This window comes from Grampus griseus, assembly GCF_964374135.1.
Source record: "Grampus griseus genome assembly, chromosome: 4".
NCBI lineage: Eukaryota > Metazoa > Chordata > Mammalia > Artiodactyla > Delphinidae > Grampus > Grampus griseus.
The window spans coordinates 77,267,303-77,292,498 of record NC_138997.1 but is presented as its reverse complement, the minus strand read 5'-3'; positions in this window follow the sequence as shown (position 1 = coordinate 77,292,498).

Genomic DNA, 25,196 nt, shown 5'->3' with positions numbered 1-25,196 from the left:
GGATTATTATAGTTTAGAGACTCTGGCTCCAATGCACATACGTTTTTATTTTTATTTTTTTAATTTATTGAAAAAAATTTTAACATCTTTATTGGAGTATAATTGCTTTACAATGGTGTGTTAGTTTCTGCTTTATAACAAAGTGAATCAGCTATACGTATACATTTATCCCCATATCTCCTCCCTCTTGCATCTTCCTCCCACCCTCTCCAGCCCACCCCTCTAAGTGGTCACAAGGCACCGAGCTCATCTCCCTGTGCTATGCGGCTGCTTCCCACTAGCTATCTATTTTACATTTGGTAGTATATATAAGTCCACGTTACTCTCTCACATATGTTTTTAAAAATTACACCATTTTGTCTCTTGTGATCTATGTCTCCATACAACAGTGATGAAAAAGCTTAATTGTGTGTTATCTCGTACACTTTAATTCTAAAAGAACTCACATAATGCTTCTTTATCTCTTTTGAATGAGATGGGCTAGAATATGGTGATAGATTGATTGTACACTACCAATACACAAAAAAGTTATCTTTAACCTCAAGCTCTGTTCTGAGGCAAAATTAAGTAGGATATGTGAAGTGCATTTTAGAATAAGGATAGTAAACAATGTATTCTTATGCAAACCTCTTTAATAAATCATTTTGTTAGCAAGGTGAGATTTTAGTGTGAAAAGAGAAGTTGGCTAATCACAGACTGACTCTAAGAAAAGAATTATTCATTGAATCTGTCTGCAAGCTAAATAAAACAAAAATGGAGAACTTCTCTACAAATTCATTAAAGAACTTTGACTTAATTCAAATTTGAGTAAATATCAAACCTGTTATCTATTTGCTTCCAAAATTGTGTTCTGTTGTGTCCTTGGAATGTGTATTTAACATTGGTTAGATAAGAAAATTATAAAAGTTAATGCAGATCTGAACCATTTTAGTTTCTGTTAGGTTTTATATAAATTGTAAACTTGGCCCTAGAATACTCTTCCCAGAATTGACCTAGAATAATTTTGTCCAAGAAGAACAGGTATATTTCTAAAAACATCACTTTACACTAATACAGCAGAAAATAAGTATGTAGTTTCCCTCTATCCTGGTGAAAGGAAGTTATTATTTCTTCTTTGTCATAGTAGAAATGTAATTTATTGCTTTTATGGAACTTCAAGGGTAAATCTAGGTTTAAACTTTACCATACATACATTATCTTGTTCATTTTCAAGCAGAATCATATAATGAAAATTGTTTTAATATTCTAAAATGGAAACTGGAAACACTTTAAAGGATAGAACTTCCCTAAGGGAAATAAAAGTGTTGGCTCACTTTGAACATTTGCTCAGGTATTAAAACACAGAAACTAAATGTCCTCCAAACGGCAAGGTGCCCTAATAACTGCAGGCTCAGAAATATGTGTGTCTGGTAAATGAGGCAGAGGAAAAATCTGGACCAGTGTCAGAAAAAAACCTATAAGATTAGTTCACCACCCATTGTTCCTGTTGTTGTATGTCATTTCTAAGACTTCAGGGAAACTAGTTCAGTATGTTCAGGCCACATTGCAATGTCATAATGGCCACAGATCTCAGAGGACCAAACTTGTCAAGTTCAGAACATTCTCATGTTACTGAGACAACATTGCAGCAACATTGCATTATGTTTGAGTTTGAGTGTCAGAGGAGGAATTCACGTAAGAAAAGAGAAAAGCATTTTCTGATAGATACAGCACCCTGGGGAAGCTGTGCATGGGAGTGGCATAGAGGCAGTACTTCACTGGATGGCAAAAGCACCTCAGCTGACACCTGGCCCACTGTGCTGTAATTGACATCCTAAGAACACCCCAGGGAATGATGTCAGCTTGGTGTCATCTTTCCTGTTAGAAGAGGATTTCTTAGATGTGATTTGTATATTCATTTTTTAAATTAATTAATTAATTAAATTTTGGGCCATGTTGGGTCTTTGTTGCTACATGCGGGCTTTCTCTAGTTGCAGCGAGCAGGGGCCACCCCTCGTTGCAGTGCACAGGCTTCTCATTCCGGTGGCTTCTCTTGTTGTAGAGCACAGGCTCTAGGCGCATGGGCTTCAGTAGTTGTAGCACACGGGCTTCAGTAGTTGTGGCACACAGGCTTAGTTGCTCCGTGGCATGTGGAATCTTCCCGGACCAGGGCTCGAACCCGTGTCGCCTGCATTGGTAGGAGGATTCTTAACCACTGTGCCACAAAGGAAGTCCTTATATTCATTTTAGAACTGCCCTTCATAGTAGCTTCCTAAATCAATTGAAATGCATTCAGAATGTGTTGATGTTTTCACATAGAAGTCAGAGTTTGGAGTTATAGATACATGGAATTTTAAAAAATCTGTGACCTTCTGATAAAACCCGCTAAATTTTGAGCTGAATTTTGTCCCAAAGTTAGTTCTTTGTAAAGGCTCTGTCCAATTTATATCTTCCTGTTGGTCACAAAAATTTTGAAAGATAAATATTTTATGCAAAAGCAGAAGTAATGTGCTCTAGATCAGGGGTTCATGGATTTATAATTGGAGATAAGTAGCTTCAAGTTAGGAAAGTGAGGTAAAAATTAAAGTCAGTTGGAAAGCGATCCCCTTTTGATTTGTGTCATGAAAGGAAAATGGAGAAAGGAGATGTTCCAAACTCTCTTTGATGAGTGAAGCACTATAGCATAATTTGCTTATTGTTTTTTGTTTGTTTGTTTTGTTCATGCAGAAGAAATCTTAGAGAAGTAACTTATTCTGATGAACTGGGAGATTAGGAATTGGGTAAGAATATTGCTCATGGAAGAACACTGTTAAAGGAAGATACCCCATGGAGCCAAAGCAGACTTAGGCAATTTAGAATACATTGAACTATGGTAAAAGGGTTAATTAATATCAAGATATCAGACAGTAACTGGTATAATAGATAGATAGATGATAGACAGATAGATAGGTAAAGACATATATGCATTTCAAAACAGCAAAATGAGTCCCCAAATTGGAGAATGCACAATGGATAGAAAAGAATATCAAGAATAATTGAAGTGTAAAATTTTAGATCTAAGGTGGTAAAAATTGAGCAAAAATTCCTGCAGGAAAGGGATGGCTCATACTGAATTAATTCAGAATAAAACAAGCAGACATAAAAATGACAATACATAATGGAAAATCCAGGGTTAAAAATATAATAATTAATAAAATTAAATTAAAAAATTATTTATCTTTCTCTTCCCTCGATTGCCCCAGTATATTTGTTGATAGCCAAGAGAGAGAAAAAGATTGAAATAGTCGTTATGCCACTTAGGTAAGAGAAGGTAAGTCATTACCGTTAGGACTTTACCTGGAACTCTGGAGAGACACATACAGCTGCTAGGATTTCGAAACTATTAGAAAGCAAGTAGATAAGAGTCCATGTACTTTTTTCTTTGAAGTTCTAAAGAAGAGAAAGACTCAGAGCAATAGGAGCTAATATTAATTAGACTATAGAATCACAATTCAGGCTTTCTTAGCTTTAAAATTTGGTCTAAAGCCCTACATTAAAAATGTAGAAACTATTTACATGTAGAAATAGGGGTTGAAGTTCAAAATTTGCTGAGCTACAGGTTATGGAGGAGGTAAATCAATCATTTTAACAGTGTTTATCAAATTCTTTATAATAAAGTATCTAGAAATACAGAGATGGATAAGTATTTAATAAGCATCATATTAATAGCAGGGACATAACACTGGAAAAACATAGGGAAAGAAGGAAAATTCTCATGGGATGTGCAGGGGTAGCACAGGAGTGGATGATTCAATTAGAAGGCAAAATTTGTACCATGCTTTGTAGCTTGAATAGGATTTTGCCTGATAGAGAACAAATGAAAATTGTTTTAATATTTACCAGTGTGTGTGTGTGTGTGTGTGTGTGTGTGTGTGTGTGTGTGTCTGTGTCCTGAGGTGAGAGGCCAGAGATTTCTTCTTTTCTTCCTTCAGAAGAAATATAACTGGAACAGAGGAAAGAGAGAGAACACAACTTGCTTAGGGCTCATAAGACACCCATCTGATGGGATTCTTGGGTAAAGAAGGGCAGAACTTTATGCTGGGAGAAGCTGTAATATGAGAAAAAGAACGTTATGCATAAAATTCTAGGATAGCTGGGGAAGGCAAACTGGAAAGGTGACTAGGTGACTTCCCAAGGAATATGGAGGTTTTCCTGTGACTAGTGCATGGCTTAGGAGAAAACAGAGCTTATAGCACTGAGCCAGAGAAACTAGTGGTCATGTGAGATGGAGCCCAAAAAATAGGTGGAGGGCTGTGTGGGAATGAGATCCCTGTGTGTGTGTGTGTGTGTGTGTGTGTGTGTGTGTGTGTGTGTGTGTGTACACTGTAGCTAATCTTGCAAATTTTCTGAGTGTGATTTGGTCTCTTGTGAAGCAAAGAGAATGGGTGGTATATTGAGACCCAGGACTCATCGGGGGTAGAATCAAGGCAGCCTGCATGGTATTAAAAGATTAATCCCACAAAAACAGACTTACGTGGTTATCACACCCAACATTCATTTTACCTGCAGAGATTAAAATGTGCTAACATCCAAAAAGGGAAGCCAGAGGCACCATGGGTCATGGAAATTAGAGCTGGGTAGGACAGAGAGTTAAGTGTATTTTTGAGTCTTGTTAAGAAAGTTTAGCTTTATTCTGATGGCCTAAGTCAGTACAGGCAAGCATATCAAAATGTTTCTTCGTTCTTGATTTCTTCTCGTTCCCACAGGAAAGCATGTAGCCAGCAACATCATTTACATAACTCTGTTGCTTTGTATCCTTTTTTCTTTTGGTAGTTAAAAAAAATTTTCTTGTCCACCACACCACGCACACACCCACATGCACAGACACTTACATGCACACACGCTCACACGCTCATGTCTTGTGCTCTGCTTTAGTTAATCCATCTCTTTGCATACTCCCTCTTTGATAGCAAAGCGAGATGTTATACATGCATGCAGGGCTACCACTTTGAGTCCCATCAATAGTACAGTGCATTGCCCTTGGTGACACAATAGTGATTCTCTTTGTATGTGGCAAGTCCAAAGTAGTGGTGAATGTCACATTCCATCTCAGGTAGAAAGTTAAAATTAAAATCAAGATAGAGCTGATAAATGTATCATCTCGCCCCATAAAATCTCTGTACAAGAAAACAATGGGCCACCTTTATTATAGATTTGATTAAGCATTAACTATAGCTTACAGAGAAAAGGTGAAAGCAAGGCTTCTTCCTAAACTATATAATTCATAAAATAAAGTAAAAATATCTACTGCAAAACTCAGACTTCCTAACTTTTCTGTACCAACTGCTTTATTAAAATCATTGCCAAAGCAGTGAGATGGTGAAGCACAGAACATCTTCAGTTTAGACCGTCTGTTAGGGGAGCTTTTGAATGTTTCTGTCATGTTAAAAAAAAACACTGTTGTAACTTATGCTGTACAAAAGGTTGTGATTTTACAAACTCTATATAAAGACAACATTCTGTTATTGAATTTGCCTCAATGCACTGATTCCTGCAAATAACTACAGGCAATCTCCTAAGGATTTAAAATTTTAAGTATTTAAAAATCTATTTTCATTAACCAACACCAATATAAGATTAAACGGATTTTACCCTGATATTTCTTTGAGTTAAATCACTGTCATGTATGCAATGTTCCATTTCTAAATAGTCATTCTTTGGAAATGAACAAGTGTTCAGTAGTATGGATGAGCTAAAACAAGAAATGAAATGAACATCAGGAAAATCAGGTAGTGCCTGTAATTTTAAAGTGTTAAGTTGTAGATGGATATTTTATACTTATAAAACCCTTGGGGGCAAATGAATGCTTAAGTTGAATTAATACTTAAGAGAAATGACTTCAAGAAGATATGCCAAACAGATGTTTTAGATAGTACTAAAGTCTATTTATTTCCACTTATTTAAACAAAGATAAAGGGGGATTTACCAAAAAATTCCAATTCCTTGTAGTGCTGCCAACAAGTAAAATTTTCCACAGTTTGTCTCAATGATTAAGCAAAATAGGGTAAGCTAGGTGGTGCACTGTCCGGCACGTCCATGTTCTGCTGGGGCCTGACACATCACATTCACAGAGGAAATAGCTTGGTTCTACAATTCCTCTCATTAGCCTGTACCTGTGGATTGATAAGAAGTGGCCATTAGCACACATCCAGACCTTAGTAAAAATTCAGATTCACTCACTGCCCTCTAAGAAATCTAGAGTAGAGCTATAAGGAGTGGACCCTCAAACTGTAGGGTCTTAAGTGGTTACGTTTGTATTGGGTATACATTTGGGAGATAGGAAATGAAAACAACAGATAATTAGGTGCATTCCTTTGGCAATTTGGGTATGAGCTTGGGGAGAGGTGGTGGCAACATATATTTACTGCCCACACAGCCTAGTAAAACAAACAAACACTGAACTGGCAGAGTGCTGAAGTTTTGGTTCAAATGTTGATGTTTATCTTCTGAATGATTTTAAACAATACCCTGACATTTTCTGGTATAAATTTCTTCATCTGTAAAATGACATATTTAAATTAGGTAAGTCTCCTTCAGTTTGAAAATATAAAGGCAATATACAAAGTAGGCAGAAATGGTACCAGAATTCTAGTGAACAAATATTGGCAATATTGTTTCCAATGGAAAATGTTGTTAAATTCAATTGGAAAACATTAAGTTCAAATGGAAGCTATTGTTAAATAAAAACAAAATGTAAACTTTGGAAAAGGGGGGAGATTGCCAGTTTTTGAGCGCTCCTTATGTACTGGCACTCTACCAAATTCTTTACTTACATAATCTTGTTTGATTCTACCAACATCTCTACGGGATGTAAAGAGGTTGTAGTTGCAATTTGCCCATTTTATATAAGTGGGTAAACTGATACACATTCTCAAGATAATAACAAATATAATTAAGGAAAAAACACTTTACAGGCATAGAAACGGTTATTGGAGAACACTGAAATGAGAAAAAACAAACAAACAAACAAAAAACTGGGACCACTTTGTTCAGTAGACAATTACTTAGCCTGAAGATTAAACTTGGAAGCTTTAACCTAATGTTCCATTCTTAGTTGTTTTGAGAATTCATCAATCCATTTATTTTTCTATTAAATTTGTTTCTCAGATGCATTCAACAAAACGGGTTTAACCCCTAATTTTTGAGAGGGTTAGAGAATGTTGGAACTGAATGTTTACGATGATCTTGATTTCAAAAGTTTAGAGTAGACATAGGACACATAAGCCATATCAAAAATAATAAAATTTGAAACTAATTATTCTACTATTGATTGGATAATACTCTTCTTCTGTGTGTTGGAATTAGGCATCCACACTATTGGCCATGTAACTTCACAGTGCCTTTTACTATGGGTGGGGCATATATTCCTGCTCCTTTGATTTTGGGATGGGTGGAATGACTTGCTTTGGTCAATGGGATGTGGATGGAGATAGCATGCAAGTTGCCCTCAGAAGTCTTAAGAAGGCAGTATCCCGAGCTTCCATATAAACTCCTGTGCTCCTGCGATCCATGAATAGAAGAGCATTCAGCAATAGCTCTTTCAGCCTGGGTTCCAGAATGAAGACAGACGAGGAGACCTGTCCCCGAGAAGAAGCCTGAAGTCTTGCCTGACACAGCCATGCCCAGCTTAGATCAATGGCCCTGCAGCCACACTGCATGCCTGGGAGCATGAGAATATGTTTGTTGTAAGCCACTGAGATTTTGATATTATTTGTTACCCAGCAGAACATAACTGATACAGTTCTCAAACTATTTTTATCAGGAGTCATTTTTCATTTTTTAAAATTGCAGAATCTTGTAGGGCTGAGTCAGGAGAATTAACGCACTGCTCTAACAAACTTCTTAGACTAAGCTTGTACAAATTAAATATTGTATGATACAGTAGACTAGATCCTCATTCACCAAATGTTTCACAGGTTAACTAACTAACTCTGTTTCTCAGCTTTGAAGAATCTATTTTCTAATATTTAATTACAGAAATATGAAATTTCTAAAGGGAGAGTTAAACTTACCCAGTGATGTTAATTTCAAATTTTATTTCAAAGGGAAAAGTCCACAAAGGGATGTTTTTTTAGGAATTTGTACTCAATATAGTGTTAAAATGGAGTAATGCAATTTCTTATATTAAAGCTTATACAATAATAACTGAACTATTACATTATAATCGAACAGTCAATCATTAACATTACAATTTTAGATGGCATAAAATCTTACTAAATCAATGTTGAGAGGCCTATAGAAAGCTCTGCTGGCTTTCCTTCTAGTTTTGCAGTACAGTGAGGGTACTGTATTGCCCTAAATAATGATGTTTTATTTTGGATCAGTGCTTTTCATCTTTAAGGGGTATATGGCATATAAGCCACCTAGAGATCTTATTACAATGCAGGTTCTGAATCAATAGCTCTGGAGTGGAGACTGAGGTTCTGAATTTTCCATTTCTAATACTCAGACTACTTTCCTCTGAAGGTAAGCTTTGTCACAAACTCATTTCAAAAATATTTTCAGTTACTATTGCATATTGTCTGAGATATGTATTCTCTATAATTTCTACTTCTGCGGTATTCTACTTACTTACTGAAACTCACCTAGTAAGCCAATACTGGAACTAGAACCTAGTTGTTTTGATATGCAGTGCTAAAGGCAGTAATCTGCTTTTCCCTTATTTTTAAATGAAGAAAAATAAATGTAATCAAATCTTTTTTAGATGATTGAGAATATGATAGCCGTTTTTTTCTAATTTCCATTCATATAATTTTCATCAAACAGTATTAGCGTTACATGAAATATAGTGGATTGGATTTTGTTTCCCCAAAAGATATGATTGAGTTCTAACCTCCAGTACCTGTGAATGTGACTTTATTTGGAATTAGGGTCTTTTCAGATGTAATCAAGTAAAGATGAGATAATATGGAATTAGAATGAGCCCTAAGTCCAATGACTGATGTCCTTATGAGAGGAGAGAACACACAGAGACACACACAGTGGGGAAGAACATGTGAAGATGGAAACAGAGATTGAAGTGATGCAGATACAATTGCAAGAATACCAAGAATTTCTGGCAACCACCAAAGGCTGGGGGACAGGCATGGAAGAGATACTCTCTCAGAGCCTCCAGAAAGAACCCACCCTTTATTCTGATAGCCTAAGTCAGTGTTGATTAGGCTATGCTGACGTAAGCACTCCAGGCATAATATTTTACTACATGTCCATTCAGAGTTGACTGGGGGTTCTGTACTACTTCATTTTCAATCCAAGATCTGGGATAAGAGAGCAGACAATTATTTAAAATTACTCATTATCATGGTAGATAGAAAGAAAGAGGTGAAGCAAGCAGTGGCACTTATAACTTCTGCCCAAGAATGAAACATGTTGCTTCTACTCACCTTTCTTCAGCCAGATCATGTCACATGGGCTCTCCCCACTTCAAGTGGGAGGTGGAATCCGAACCTGCCAGGAAGAAGAGAGCACCAGCGTTAATGATACTACATAAAGGGTCTATTATTTTGTCCATATTATACAGAAAAAGAAAACACAGAGTTCTTATGTGAATTGTCTGAGGTCATGCAGCTAAGTTTTGAGGTTAGGATACAAATATAAATAGCTTATGTCCAAAGCCTTTGAAGATGATGGGTATACCATTTCATGCACAATTTTTACATATAATACCAAGAACTTCCTGAATGTCCACCCATCAACTTTATATGAGGCAAGCCAGGCCAGATTATACTGTAGTAATAAACCATCATCTAGTTGCATTGACCTAAAACAACCAACTCGTATTCCTATACACTCAATTTGTCCACAATACATTGGAAAGAGGTTCTGCTTATTATCTTCATTTAGGATTTCAGGCTGAAGGAGCAGCCTTGATATCAAATATTTCTGGATTGATATGTGAGTCATGAAATACGAGCTTTGGGATGTTTCACACTGACAATTTAGGTTCCGTCTAGAAGAGCTATCTGCCACTTTCATTTACGGTTTATTGGCTAGAACTAGTTTACGTGTCCTGAGTCAATTAGACTGCAGCCTAATGTAATTCTACTAGATGCTCGGAAGAGATAAGAACCAAAAATAATGGACAAAGAGTATTAGTGATAACTACAGACTCCATCCAAGTTACTAACTACATATATTACATTGAATTACAAAAGTATCATACGATGTGGCTCCTCCCTCCCAGGGGCAGCATGCCTTTCTATAGAAATACCACAAACTAATGTATTTACTAAATATAGAAATTTTTTTTCAGTTAACGTAACAAAATATCCCTTCTATGTACATAGGTTTCATCAGTTCCCTGAGACACAAAGTTTGAAAGAAGAGTTTATGCTTTTATTTATAAAGTTGTTTTAAAATAAATCATCACCTTAAAACCAATATTTATGATATCAATCACTCTCTTTAACACCCAATACCAGTTACCCATCCCACTATAACTTTTCTGTTTCAATCAATAATTTGATTATTTCCCAAAAGTTCCATGACATTTTTTGCTGTGTTTTGATTACTTACTCTTCAGCATGATACCCACCGCAAATACTGAATGCTAATCATAAAGGAAAGGAATTGGTTGTGGTCATGCTTAAGCAGAAAATTGCTCTGGTCCATGGGATGCCTTTAGGACACATTTATTCATACACCATGCTGTGGTATCTCAGGTGTAGCAGATGGTATGCAATGGCTGTCCATCACTAAAATGGCATGGTTTGACTATTACGGTGGCAGGAGTGTGGGGAGTCAGTATCCATTAGCTTTTATTAAGTATCACCCAACATGACATTAGCTAATCCCCTCCATCTCCTATGTTCACTCCATTACTTTAATTAAAGGCCCAATATTTAAAGGTGAGAAACCCAATAATAAATGAAAAAAATACCTAAAAATGTAGTTGTTACTCTAAAATTGGCAGCCATCAAAATAAGGCAATGGTGATTTGCTACTTCCAAAAAATAAAAATAAAAAAGAGAGACAAAATGAAACACAAATATATAAAACTTCTCTTTCTCTCTTCTTCATTCTTCACATCCAATCAACCATCAATTTCTGTTGAGTCTCCCTTTATGTTTTCTTGTACTTTTGTCTTCTCTTTCATGTTCCTACTGTCATTTTCATAGTTTAAGTCTATGCTCTATTTCAACATGACTATTGCAATAAACTGATAGCTTCTGTTCCTACTACCAGGAACACGTGCTTTTAATTCAGCACAACCAGGTTTAGCAGCTTCTTTCCTCTTCTAACATTTTCACAATTCTTTATTTTCTATGCCAATGTTTTTCATTGGGGGGTGATACTGAACCTTAGGGAGAGTTTTGGAATTTCATAGGCAAGGATTGGTTTTTTCACCGTAACTGAGGGGATCCTACAGCATAAACGAGGGTGCTGGACGCAGGCTTGCTAGGTTGCAAATGTGGGGTAACCTCATACAAAAAGAGTTCCCTGGCATCTTGCATGATTTCTATCATGTGGTCAAAAATCTACTTAAAATTAAATGAATCTAGAAACTAACCCTATTTTTATAAAAATATAAAATATTTTGTACATTTTAATATAAAATGAATTTTCCAAGATGCCACTATCATTTGTATTGAAAGAAGACATTTTTATAACTTGATAAAAAGTTACTTATTATTTCTGAAAATTACATCACTAACACCCATTGTATTTGTGGTTTCTCAGACACAAATAATCAACACTAACTTTGTTACTCTCTTAAAACATTCATTCATGGTGATTCTGAATATAGATGCCATTGAAATTTGTTATGTGTTCTACTGTAGTCATGTTAAAGCATCTGCAGACCAAAAATACATATTATTTCATTATAAATAACTTTCCATATATATTTTCCTTTATATTACAGTTAAGACATTGTGTTTATATTTTTTAAATGTTTCTAATTTATTTCAGGATATTAATAAATTTGTCATGACAAAATATTTACCATAAAAATAGAGTTCTCTATCTAACACTGGTGAGAATCTGCTCAAATAAATGGAGACAAATTTTTTACTTGTCTTCTCAGGCCCTCCAAAATTTCCCTTTCTGTCTTACACTCTACAGCTTCTCAACATGCATCCTTTGCTTCTGCCAAATTGGTTGAGTTCCTCTTCACTGAGTGATCTTTAGTCCTGCCAGCAACGCCTCCTCTTCCTCTTTCCTCTTTATCAAAAGACTCACTATTCTTCAAAGCCAATCTTTCCTGATTGCTCTGACTTATAGCAGGGAATCTATATCTTTAATCTTCAGCACCATGCATTCATCACTTAAATCACGCTGTGTATATGTTTTTTGTCTGTGTCTTCTAAGTCAATTTTCAGCTTCTTGAGGATGAAGAGGTAGGAACTCTCTCTTAGACTCCTTCATCTTCCCTATCGTGCCCAGCAGACTCTTTATAAATAATAAGTACTGAAGAATATTTGTTGATTGATTCATTTGTCTTTAATGCACATCTCAGGGCTTTTCAAAACAGAGTATATGAGGATCACATGAGAGGTTATGAACAGTGAAAATAGTGAGGCTGTACCCAGATCTCTTAGGTCTACTTTATTTATCTAGAAACTCAGAATCTATGTAGAGCTTCCGATGCATTTGACTGGTAACTCCTGTATCTTCCTGGAATGTGAATCTAGCTGCCCTTTACCTGACGTCACACGGCATTTGTGATGAGGGGTAGTTAAATGTTATTACATTTTATCAAGAATGCTGGTGCTATCAAGTACCATATTGACCCACTGGACTTTGTTGTAGTTACTCAGCTGAGTTTCTGTAAAGTAACAGCTTTTTGTACCTGCATAGAAACAGTCAAAATGACAAATAATTCCATCTCTTATCATCACTTCTATTCCACTATCCAATTTTAGTTGCCAAAAGATTGGAGACTCCTGAAAAATGATGGGAAAAATAAATCATGGGCTGCATTTCTTTTGCAGCATTCATAAAATTTCCATATCCATCAAAACTTTGTACTTTCCTTGTTTATTTCCATGAATACATTATTGGTTGAGAATTTAATCATTGGACTACACAATAAAACACAAAAGAAGCAAGCAAGAAAACAAACCAAAACCCACCTTTTTTTTTTTTTTTACTTTGGTATTATCATTCCAATTTTAGGCAAAAAGATATAGTAATTTTTCTCTTCATTTTAATAAGCATCATTAATGTTGTCATACAAATATAATACCCAAATATACATCTTCCAATATTCTGCTTTCTTTAGGAAAACACATAAAGTGAATAACTCTATTCAAGATAAAAGTTGGTTGAGTAGCCTGTCAAAGTCAGTTGTATTATCGATGTTTTCTTCTCCAGTGAAAGAAACTGTCAAATGCTCTCTTGTACAGACTCAAGATCACCTTGAAACAATTTTTAGGAGGGTATCTCAAATTATATAAATGTGTTAGATGTTGGCTCCCTAACCAGCAGAAAAAAGTATAGATCATTCAATCATTCATTTAGTAAATAATTTTTGAGTCATTCCATGTGCCAGACACTGTTTCAGGCATTGGGAATACAGCAGGGGTCACAATAGACAAAGTCCTTACAATGGTATAATTTACAAGGGAGAAAGAGAAAAAAATCATGTAGATATTTGATGAAAATATCAGGTTGTGTGAAGTTCCATGAAGAGTAATGCACTAGATTAAGGTTGTAAAGAGTTATGGTGGCTACTGTTTTAGATGGGGTTGTCAGGAAAAGCCTCTCTGAGGAGGTGGCACTTGGACAAGGCAAAGGGAGGCTCAGGAGGAGAGAAAGCAAGTATCATGTGGAGCAGGGAGCTCATGCCATGCTGGGAGAGCAGCAGGGAGCACATGACATGTTGGGAGAACAGCAGGGAACATATGGCAGTTTGGGAGATCAGCAGGGAGTGCACTGCATGCTGGGAGAACAGCAGAACATCTTGCTGTGAAGGGGTCTTTGTGAGGGTGTCTGAAATAATTTTACATGGGAGTACAGTGAAACAAGGCATTGAGCTTGTTGGGACACCGTGTTGAGAAGTGGGTGAGTGTGAGGTTGCTTTCAGAGCACATAAACTTCTGATTCAGACCCGACCCCCCTCAAAGATCTCAGCCTGGGAACTAGAACGTGCAGATGTGGGTCTCCAACCTGCTTGGATTCTTTCAGCTCCACGGAAGCTGGAGTGTTTTCCCTCTTTCAATATAAATGCATTTGGAAGAGGTTCTCTGGGGTCAGTTGGGGAACTGCAGAAAAAGGCAACTTTGCCTTCAAAGACAGCTTAGACTCCCTGATATCACCTCTGAGCAGCTTGGTCTCACAGGCTGTCGGCTCCACCTTGTAGGCTCAGCTTACCACCGGGGTAGCTCAGCAGCAACTGGGTCCCTGAGCTGTGCTGCACACATGAAGTAGTTTAGTCCCAGAGGACGTTTTCTCCGAGGCCAGAAGGTTCCCTGCCTATGAAGGCAGTGCACATAAGAGCCTACACTGACCTGACTACCTGGGGTGCCTCAGGACCCATGGCAGAGACATTGGCTTTGAGCTGCTTGATGCCTTTGCAGAGGCATATCTAGGTTAAGAGGGTCTTCCATAAGAAAAGGAATAAACAATTACAGATTTGAAATTAAGTTTGAAAGTGAATGTTTACTTTGAGAAAATAAAACACAATGAATTATGAATGCTTACAGATACATGAACATTATGACATTTGAAACAAATAGCATTTTTTAAAATGAAGTGATTTCTTTACACATTTGTAATACTTTCCCCCTACATTTTCTGGTTGTATACACTTTTTCTTTTCCTTTTTTTCTTTCTTTATTCTCCCTCCCCTAACCCCCTCCTCTGATAACCACAAATCTGATCTCTTTTTCAATTAGTTTAGTGGTTTTTGGGTTTGGGCTTTTGGTTTTTTAGATTCCACATATAAATGAGATCATGGTGTTTGTCTTTCTCTGACTTATTTCCCTTAACATAATGCCTTTAAGGTTCATCCATGTTATCACAAGTGGTAGGATTTCTTTGCACTCTTTTTATGGCTGAATAATATTCCATTGTGTATATATATATATATATATATATATATATATATATATATATATATACTACAATTTCTTTATCCATTCATCCATCAGTGGACACTTGGGTTGTTTCCATGTATTGGCTATTGTAAATAATGCTGCTAGTATCATGGGGGTGGTTGTATATTCTTTAATCATCTCCACACAGGAAAAAATTTTTGTATAATCATTTTCTATAGAGAGAATAAAGAATTCCATTCTTCCTCTAAGATGACTACTCAAAATTTGTTTTTATTATTGACAGTTTAGAACAGTGGTAGGCAAACTTTCTCTTAAAAGGCCAAGTACTAGAGATTTTAGCCTTTGTGTGCCAATAGGAAAAATTGACAATATTGTGTAGGTGCTTGTATAACCATTTAAAATGTATCTGTGTAAAATGTAAAACACATTCTTAGCTCATGGGCAGTAATACAAACAAAGGCGGTGGGCCAGATTTGATCCATGGATATAGTTGGCTGACTCCTGGTTTAGAAAATTTTCTTTTAGCTTCAGAACTCCTTATTTGTAATATTCATGTAAGTTTGAAAACTGTTAAATTTGGAAAGCCTGACAATATAGTTTATTAACCAAACCTTTGAGAATAAAAAGAGTGTTACTGCTAATTAAATTGAAACTACAGGTGTAGACAGGAATAGCTTGAACAGCTTTGACATATGGCCACATTAAATTACTTTGGTATCTGACTTCTAGAATCTACGGACCTAAATTTTCTAGCTAATCAAATATTCTTCTAATTCACCGTACTCATTAATATGATCGTAGTGGCCCTGCATTAGTTTCTATTGCTGCTATAGCAAATTGCCACAAACTCGGTGGCAAAAATCACAAATTTATTATCTTGCAGTTCTGTATGTCACAAGCCTGACACAGATCTCACTGAGCTAAAATAAGGAGTGTCAGCAAGGCTGCATTCCTTTCTGGAAGCTCTAGAGAAGAATCTAATTCCTCATCTATATTAGCTTCTAGAAGCCACCCACATACCATGGCTCATGACTCCTTCCTTCCATCTTCAAAGTCAGCAGTGTTGCATCTCTCTGACCCTTCTTCCTTAGTCGCATCTCCCTCTGACAAGGACTGGGAAAATTTACCTACTTTTATGGAAACATGGAATTAAATTGGGCCCAGAGGGAAAATACAGGATAATCTAGAATAGCCTCACCACCTCTAGGTCTTTAACTTAATAGCATCTGCAAAGTTCCTTTTGTCAAGTAAGGTAACATATCAACAGGTTCTGGGGATTAGGATGTAGACATCTCTGGTGGCCGTTATTGTGCCTGCCACAGGAACATATTAATTTTATTTTCTTTATTGATTTTAGTGTTTCTTGTCAAGTCAGCAACCAATTTGATATTTTCCACAAGTGTTCATATGATACAGTCATCTTCATTAACTGGATTATCAAATAATCTAGGATACTATTTATTACTTTGGTTTAATAGTCCTCTCATCCCCTTACTGCTTTTATTGTGAGCTGCATATAGTTTCCTCTGCATTTCTCCCACTTCATTAGGACCAGTTACATTAGATGTGCTAAAATGACCCTATATGCTGGAATGAATTAAACATGTGACTTAGGAGTGATTAGTATGTGTAACCCTGGCTCCAAATTTGCTCCCTATAAATTCTATATAGCATGATTTCATCAAAAAGGGAAAAAATTATGGCACATTTATGATTACATGTGCTATTTTATTAGGTATATTTATGATTGGAAAAAATTTCCATTTTGACTAGGCATTGATAAGAACCAAATCATCTGCTTAAAATTTTATATATGATGACTGGACAAACTTTCTGCAGACCAGCTTTGGTCTCCAGAACCTGTTTCTTTTCTTCATCTACTTTCCTTGCTAGACCCTCTAGGGCATATTCTTATGTTCAAGAACTTCTGGCTTTGCATCTTCATGTCATGGTAACGTGTAGTTAGGAGGGATACTCCTGGAAGCTAGCACCAACTTAACTATACTCAGAACTAACAGCAAACCAAGGAAATATAATCCAGCCAATTGTATTCCTAATTCAACTTCTCCTCTCCAGAATCCCCAGCTTAAATGATAATTCATTCCAATGCCACATGACATGAGGGAAAATGCAGCTCACGGGACAGCAGAGGAAAGAAACAGCAGTCTAAACTGCGTGTAGTTAAAATGTCTTACTTTGCATATTAATAAAGCACCTGCCCATGTGAATGCATGTCTGGGAGCTCTCCCATGGTCTTTGAATAGACTTATTCCAAGCAAAGCACAAAAGCATAAGTTTCACTAGCTTCAAGATATCTCCACCTCAGTCAATTTGAAAAAGAGGCCTCTTCGCTGAATGTGACACTGGAGAGTGGGTTTGCTTATCTTTAAAGTTTCTCTACATGAGAGAAAGATACAGTCTTGGTATCTGAATGGTACCTTCCACTGATTGGAAGACTTTATCCAGCTGCATGTTTTACACAGTAGCTGCTTTTACCCAGAAGTCAGGGACAAATCCTTTATGGTACTTGATTCACCAATACAGGTAAAAACATGTTGAATTCTCCCCTTTTACAAAACACAAGTGAGTCAGCAGATCCTTGGGGGGCAGGAGGGGATTTGCCTGTATTTTTGAAGAATTCTCATTTACTGTTGGCAGTGAGGACTCAATTTCTGAACATTGATGTTGGACTTCTGTTTACCCAAAAATATGAAAAAAAGAAAATATATCAGTACAAAGAGATTAGAATTGTGGAGTCTTCTTTAAAAATGCTATATGAGAATGATATATATTCTGAGCCTTGGAATTCAAGCAGAAAATCAAAGCAATCATTAAAAAAAAGTTAGAGTCTGTTTCTGCCTTAGAAAGCTCTTTCTAAAATCTGGTTACTTTAGAGAGGTATTATATTCTAAGACAATGTCCAATAAGAGCAACTAATACATATGAAGCAAATTGTGAAAGTGGTTATACTTTTTTGAGCACCCATGGTGATTCTCACAGCAGCCCTGAAAGGCAGGTATCTATTTTGCAAGTAAGAAAACTAAGTTCGGTTAGTTTAAATGAGCTACATACCCAACACAACCCAACTACCCAAGACCATATAGTAGCAAAACTGGGATTACAAACTAGGACTGTTTTTATCACTGTGTTTCTATTCTTTCCTAAATAGCATACTGCAAAAACCTATTCTGGATCTCTGTGGAAAATTTTCAAGTATAAAACAATTTTTTTGTGCTCAAAAAACTTACAGTATACATTGAGGATAAGTTGCAAAACATAAAATTACAAGAGATGTTATAAATCAGATATTATAAATGCTACATGGTTAATCACAGGCTAATTTGTCCAAGCAATCTGAACTTATTTACCTCAAACCCAACAGGAAATTTCTAACAGATATCTTCATAACGATTTTTACATTTAAACATAATTTCTAGAATATTAGAGATAATGTGGTTTGTATGTAAACAGCTAGGTCAACTTGGTATCTTCCTATACAACTTTTAGATACATCCTTTGCTTCTTTATTTTTTTCATAAGGAAGAATAACCTCAGAAAAATGGCTGACAACATTATGGTTCCTGGAGATGAGCAGAGATGTGCTTGGCTTTCTCCATATTAATGAAAAGGTGACATAAAAAATGACTTGAATGCAAAAAATTGATACACACTCCATCACACATCAAGTAGGGTTATAGGACATTGCCTCGAGTTTTTCAAACAGGTCTGGGTTAAATAAAAGATATGGTCTTTTACAAAACAGCCTTGCCTTTTTCAATTTCATCCTGATAATTCAATGATTTAAATATTTTAATAGCTTCAAGGTATAATATTTTCTGAGTGTTGAGTGAGTTTGCTGAAACATTAGCATGATAGGTTCTGGACAATCCCTTCGAAGCAATTTAGCTGATGATACTTGTGGGAATGGTCCTGACAACCAATGAAAGACACATTTATCAGCTCTTGAAAGTTGTCTATTTCTCTGTCAGTTAGCTGAACACATCACTGAAAGCCACTACCTTAACTGATAGCAGATTCCAAATAGAAAATAAGATCCAACAAATATCTTATTCTACCCACATATTTCTCCCCAACATGTTATTTTATTAAGTGCCCAGGCAGATATTTATTTTATAAATGCCAAATCACAAGCCACCATGAATCTCCTGAAACATGGGAACTTAGTCACGTTTTAAAGTGTACTTGCCATAAAAGGCAAAAGAAAAAAATGCCATAACAACCACATGAGTTTTATGTTTTGGCAGTTCACAATATTTTGAAAAGATAACTTTATTCATCCAACAAACTCAGAAGACGTGTAGAAATTGTGGTCATATAAGTACATATCAGTATCCCATTTGTCTTTGCTTTTTTCAGAGTTATTTTAGAAGATGGATTAAATGTTAGTTCTACTAACTTTTCATAGCTATGATCATTGTTTTATAATGACCCAATATTTCTTTACCTGTATTGTTCTCAAGTCCTTGACATTTTTGTTTCAAACAGATTATGTAGCCTTTATAAGACATTGAAAATGGAACTCTTTTCAGACATATTTCTTTTAGCCTTGTGTATTCCATTTTTAACTTAAAAAATTGATGTAATTTTAACTTTAGGACAAATCTTGCACCAAAACGTGCCAAAAATTTTAATCTAAATTTGATTACCATATACAGTGTGCCTATTAGATATTAGATAATGCTAGATGGACAATGCTTCCATACAGTCAGCATTTTAATACCCACAGTCTTTTAAGTTATGTTGTCCTATGTCGTAGGGGAAATAAATGAAATCCGTATAAGTTAGGTGATATCTTCAGGTTTATGTAAATGGTAAGTGTAAGAGAGAGGACTCACTTCTTTTTTATCTTGAAGCTCTTTCTTTTAATGACCAATGTCATATATATATATATAAGTATATAATTTATGTCACATATAAAAATCATACCATGGAGTTGCAATTAAGAGTAAATCTGGAGTCAAGCTGCTTTTGTGAAAATATCAGCCTTGTCACTTTGTGACCTTGGGAATGTTTCTCATGTTCCCAATGCCTCAGTTTTCTTCATAGAACTGCTCCTTCTGACGAAGAGCACCCAACTCAGAGCAAATCTCTGCTTCCTTTCATCGTCCTCAAATCGCTTAACACATGCCCAATTTTTTTTTTTTTTTTTTTTTTTTTTTTTTTTTTTTGCGGTACGCGGGCCTCTCACTGTTTTGGCCTCTCCCATTGCGGAGCGCAGGCTCCAGACGCGCAGACTCAGCGGCCATGGCTCACGGGCCCAGCCGCTCCGCGGCATGTGGGATCTTCCCGAACCGGGGCACGAACCCGTGTACCCTGCATCGGCAGGTGGACTCCCAACCACTGCGCCACCAGGGAAGCCCCCCAAATTTTTAAATAGGTCCTTTCTCACATGCTCTTACTGAGATGGGGTATAGTTCTCCATAGTACGTATTCCCCCCCTCACTGCAATAAGTCAACAAACCCAACTTTATTCAACTACAAGTGTGCTCTTGATGATCTATGGCTGCAAGGTATAGATGATAAAAAAAAAAAAAAAGCCCTCAGCATGATCAACCCCAGACCTGACCTACTGCCTTTTATTTAGTTTGAGCATGTTAGAAGTCTATATAATTTACCTTCAACCCGGTTCTTTCATTTCTAATCTGTGACTGAATCATTTTATTTTCACTGCAACTATCTTTGCCTAAGTTAATAGTATCTCTTACTTAAACAACTCTATAGCCATTTAACAGTCTGCTCATCCTCCATTTTCATGTCAACTTGGGAGAGATTTTTCTAAAGAAGCAATATGATGACATCTCTTCTGTGCTTACTACTTTACAATTAGTTCCCATTGCTCTTATGATAAAGACCAAAATCCTTAACATGGCCTACAGGCAGAAATATTACATTTTGTTTGCCTTGGAAGGTCCAGATTTGTGCCTGGTGTCCTGGAAAAATAATAGCGCCACACTTTAATCTCAGAAGTGTAATAGTTTTATGATCACCATATTCATAGGGAACTGAATTATGTGGTGTGTAACCACATCTCCATTCTCATCTTATGCTACCCTCTCCCCCTCTCTCTGTGCTTCGTCTACACTTACTTTTTTTTTTTAACATCTTTATTGGAGTATAATTGCTTTACCGTGGTGTGTTACTTTCTGCTGTATAACAAAGTGAATCAACCATACATATACATATATCCCCATATCCCCTCCCTCTTGCATCTCCCTCCCTCCCACCCTCCCTATCCCACCCCTCTAGGTGGTCACAAAGCACTGAGCTGATCTCCCTGTGCTATGCAGCTGCTTCCCACTAGCTTTCTATTTTACGTTTGGTAGTGTATATATGTCCATGCCACTCTCTCACTTTGTCCCAGCTTACCCTTCCCCACCCCATATCCTCAAGTCCATTCTCTATACACTTACTTTTTATTTCCCTTTCATTTTATGACTATGACATAATCCCTCTATTACTAGCTATCTTTCTTCATATCCCTTTCTCATCATCTTTCCTCTTAACTAAAAAGTTAAGCCCTTTACTAAGCTCAAAAGTGAGTTCCTAAATTAAAAAAAACAAATGAACAAATAAAACTGCTCCTGACCCTCCAGACAAGGTCAGAATCTGCCATATGCTTCCACAGAGTTCTGTATTTATCACAGGACCTATCACAATCATATTATTGCATGTTTATTTTGTTGTGCCTTTTTCTTCAGTTGGACTTAAGCTACCTGGTAGGCCATATCTTTTGGTTTGTTTGTTTGCTCTCCATTTTATCATGAGGCTTGATACTTAATTATAAGCACTGAATAAATACAAATGTATTTTTCTTATGCAGAAACGGATCTGAACCATAACTAACCCTGTTAAGTGTGACACTGAGGTAACCAATAAAGAGGCACCTTTAATCTCAATCAAAACATTTGTTTATCTCTTTCACCTCCAGGAAGCTATGACTCAACGATCACCCTTGAATGATAGTAAAAAGCATCAGCTCTGTCTAGACAAGGATTGTTCTGCATGTCTGATCACAGAATAAGAGGAATGAAGGACAGGATGGAATAATTTACTCCAATCTTCCCTAACTTAACCAAGTAGACTGATAAAATTGAGGTTTTCTTTTTAATATCAGGTGCTTAAAAATATGTTATCAACAAAGAAAGAAAGAGTGACAATTACCCAATCACCAAATTGCCTCCTGTAGTTCCAAGGAGTGATAGTTTTCCAGTTGCAGTGATCTCGTTTAGGACAGATACAGCTACTAACAGATGTCATGTGGGTGATCCTCCTGGGAACAAGCACCTGAATGTCTAGTTTCCCAGCAATGCTACTATCTCAGGAAACTTCATTTTCTTAAGGTTATGGTATAAATAAATAAGGAGAATTTGTGATATGCCTACTGACAGGAATATTCCCTTAGTTCTCCAGTATTGTCACAAACACACCCACACACCCACACACCTTTCATCATTAGAAGAATTTGTGTGATTCTCATTGTTCCAAATATTCAAGGGTGCAAGAATATATTTCTCAAGGACATATTACTTGTGCAATTCATTCACTGTATGTTTAGTACGTAGTGGGATGTAAGTATCAAAACTTACTTTTTAAACTCATATTCAAATAGAATTCTTGTCTTAGATTCTCCATTGCTCAAGGTCAGCCAAATCATAACTTTTCTAGAACAATGTGCATACTAAGAGTTGGATGTCACATGCTTTCCTTTCTCTCCAGAGAACCATCCGAATATGAGTTTCTGTTATGAATAAAGTCAAGGGCAGCAGGTCCATACAGGTGAGGGAGTGACAAATATACCTTGTCCACAGTCAGGACTCTGGTTTACTAAAGTAGGAATTATAGATGGTTTACCAGATACCCGTTCATTTATTGCAGAGGTTTTCTGGAGGGGGCAGGATAGAAGTCACTGAATACTAATCCCTAAGAGAAGATTGTGTTTGCTGTTATTGTATATGGCAATATGGCATTAATTAATTGTCTTCATATGAAGTTGGTGGAGGGTTTTTGTAGTAACCCGTGTTCAAGGGTTTGGCCCCATGTTGGAGTTTTGTGATAACAGACCAATGAAAGTTTGTGGGAACTAAGAAAGAAGTTGAGTTTTACATTAGAGATGGAAAGGTACAGTGAGTCAGGGCTTATACAGTTGAAATCCAGATTAGCTAAAGAAAATAAGAGCCAGGAGTTACTTTACGTTCAAAGAAGCAAAGAGTTGAATCTAGGAAATTAGCTAAGACAAAGATAAGAAATCTAGGTTAAGAGACTAGGGAGCCAAATATCAGGAATTAAATATTTGGACAGTCTGAGATTAACTCATGGCAAGGCTCTGGAACCAGAAGCAAGAAGGAAAGTTGGTATTAAACACAGCTCGCACCTCTCTTCTTAGGCTATGATTCTTTATAGATGTAGAAGCCAGCCTCCAAGATGGGTTTCAGTGATTTCTACCTCCTGGATTTCTCATTTTTGTGAAGTCTTCTCTTGCTTTGTACCAGGGTTTGTCTGTATATAACCATTTTTCTATTGCAGAAGCAATGAAATATCAATTATGAGATTAGGTTATCATAGGTTCCATATGATGGAAGATCATAACTTCCATCTTGGATGCTGTCATATAATGGGCCAAAGGTGTCCCTGCATGTTGCCCCCTATGTTATTTTTTTTCTTCACAGCAGGACAGGATCATTAGCTCAAACCCCACTGGTGCCAAGCTCAAATTCTTGCACATGCAATTGCTTTAAATATAAAAAAAATAAGCATATTTTTAGCTGCTTTGAGACTGTTTGCCTTGCATACCCCATGAAAATGTACTCAACTAGACATAGATAAGGCAAACCCTATAGCTATAAGAAACCTCAAATTGCTGCTGCATTTTAGAGTTCACTGATCCAGAGACTCCCACGTTGGCTGAATGACACCACCCAGACAGGTAAACCGCGCCCCCCCCCCAAACTCTCTTCCAAGAGTTCCCTTGCTTTCTTCTTCTTCTGAGTGGTGGCCTTCTGCTATTTCCAGAAAGTCTCCTGCTGTGAGGGACATCCCATCCCATGCAATCCATCCAGGTGCCACACTATGAAGCTTGTTGTGAAATATCACCATCTCGTGATCTTGATTTTTCCTTGATCAGCCTCAAAAACTTTGAACTCATTTCCAGTGCCCATGTTGCTTGTCCTTCTTTTGGAGCTTTTTTTTTTCTTTTTGCGGTACGCGGGCCTCTCACTGTTGTGGCCTCTCCCGTTGCGGAGCACAGGCTCTGGACGCTCACGGGCCCAGCCGCTCCGCGGCATGTGGGATCTTCCCGGACCGGGCATGAACCCACGTCCCCTGCATTGGCAGGCGGACCCTCAACCACTGCGCCACCAGGGAAGCCCTGTTTTGGAGTTTTTGCCTTGGAGGAAGGAAGCTGCCACATTGTGAAGTGCCCAGTGGGAAAGTCCAAACAATGAGGGAATGAAGCCTCAAGCAAGTGGCCAGCAAGGAGTAAAAACCTGTCAACAGCCACACAGATGAGCTTGGAAGCAGGTTTGTCAGCTCCAGTGAAACCAACCAACAGCCCGACCAGCTGATCAGAGACCAAGTCAGAACCATAGGGCAAAGCCACTCCAAGGTTCCTGACCCTCAGGAATTTTGTGAACTGTTTGTTGTCTTAAGCTGCCAAATATGAGGGGATTTGTTACAGAGCAAGAAATAACTAATACAAGAATCCTCCTACCTGGAGTGCAGACACCCCAGAAAGCAAGAAAGCGCATGTGATAGGAAGAGTGACCAGTAATCTCCTCTCACTCTTACTTTATATCTAACTATGAAATCAAAGTTTAGAATCTGATGATTAATATTGACCTGCCTTCCCAATGAATGTGAACAAATATGGGGAATTCAACAGTGAAAATCTGGAAGGAAATGACTTTTAAAAGTTTGTCATACAGAGGGAGCTTCAGGATGGCAGAGGAGTAAGATGTGGAGATCACCTTCCTCCCCACAAATACATCAAAACTACATCTACATGTGGAACAGCTCCTACACAACACCTACTGAATGCTGGCAGAAGACCTCAGATCTCCCAAAAGGAAAGAAACTCCCCATGTACCTGGGTAGGGCAAAAGAAAAAAGAAAAAAACAGAGACAAAAGAATAGGGACAGGACCTGCACCTCTGGGAGGGAGCT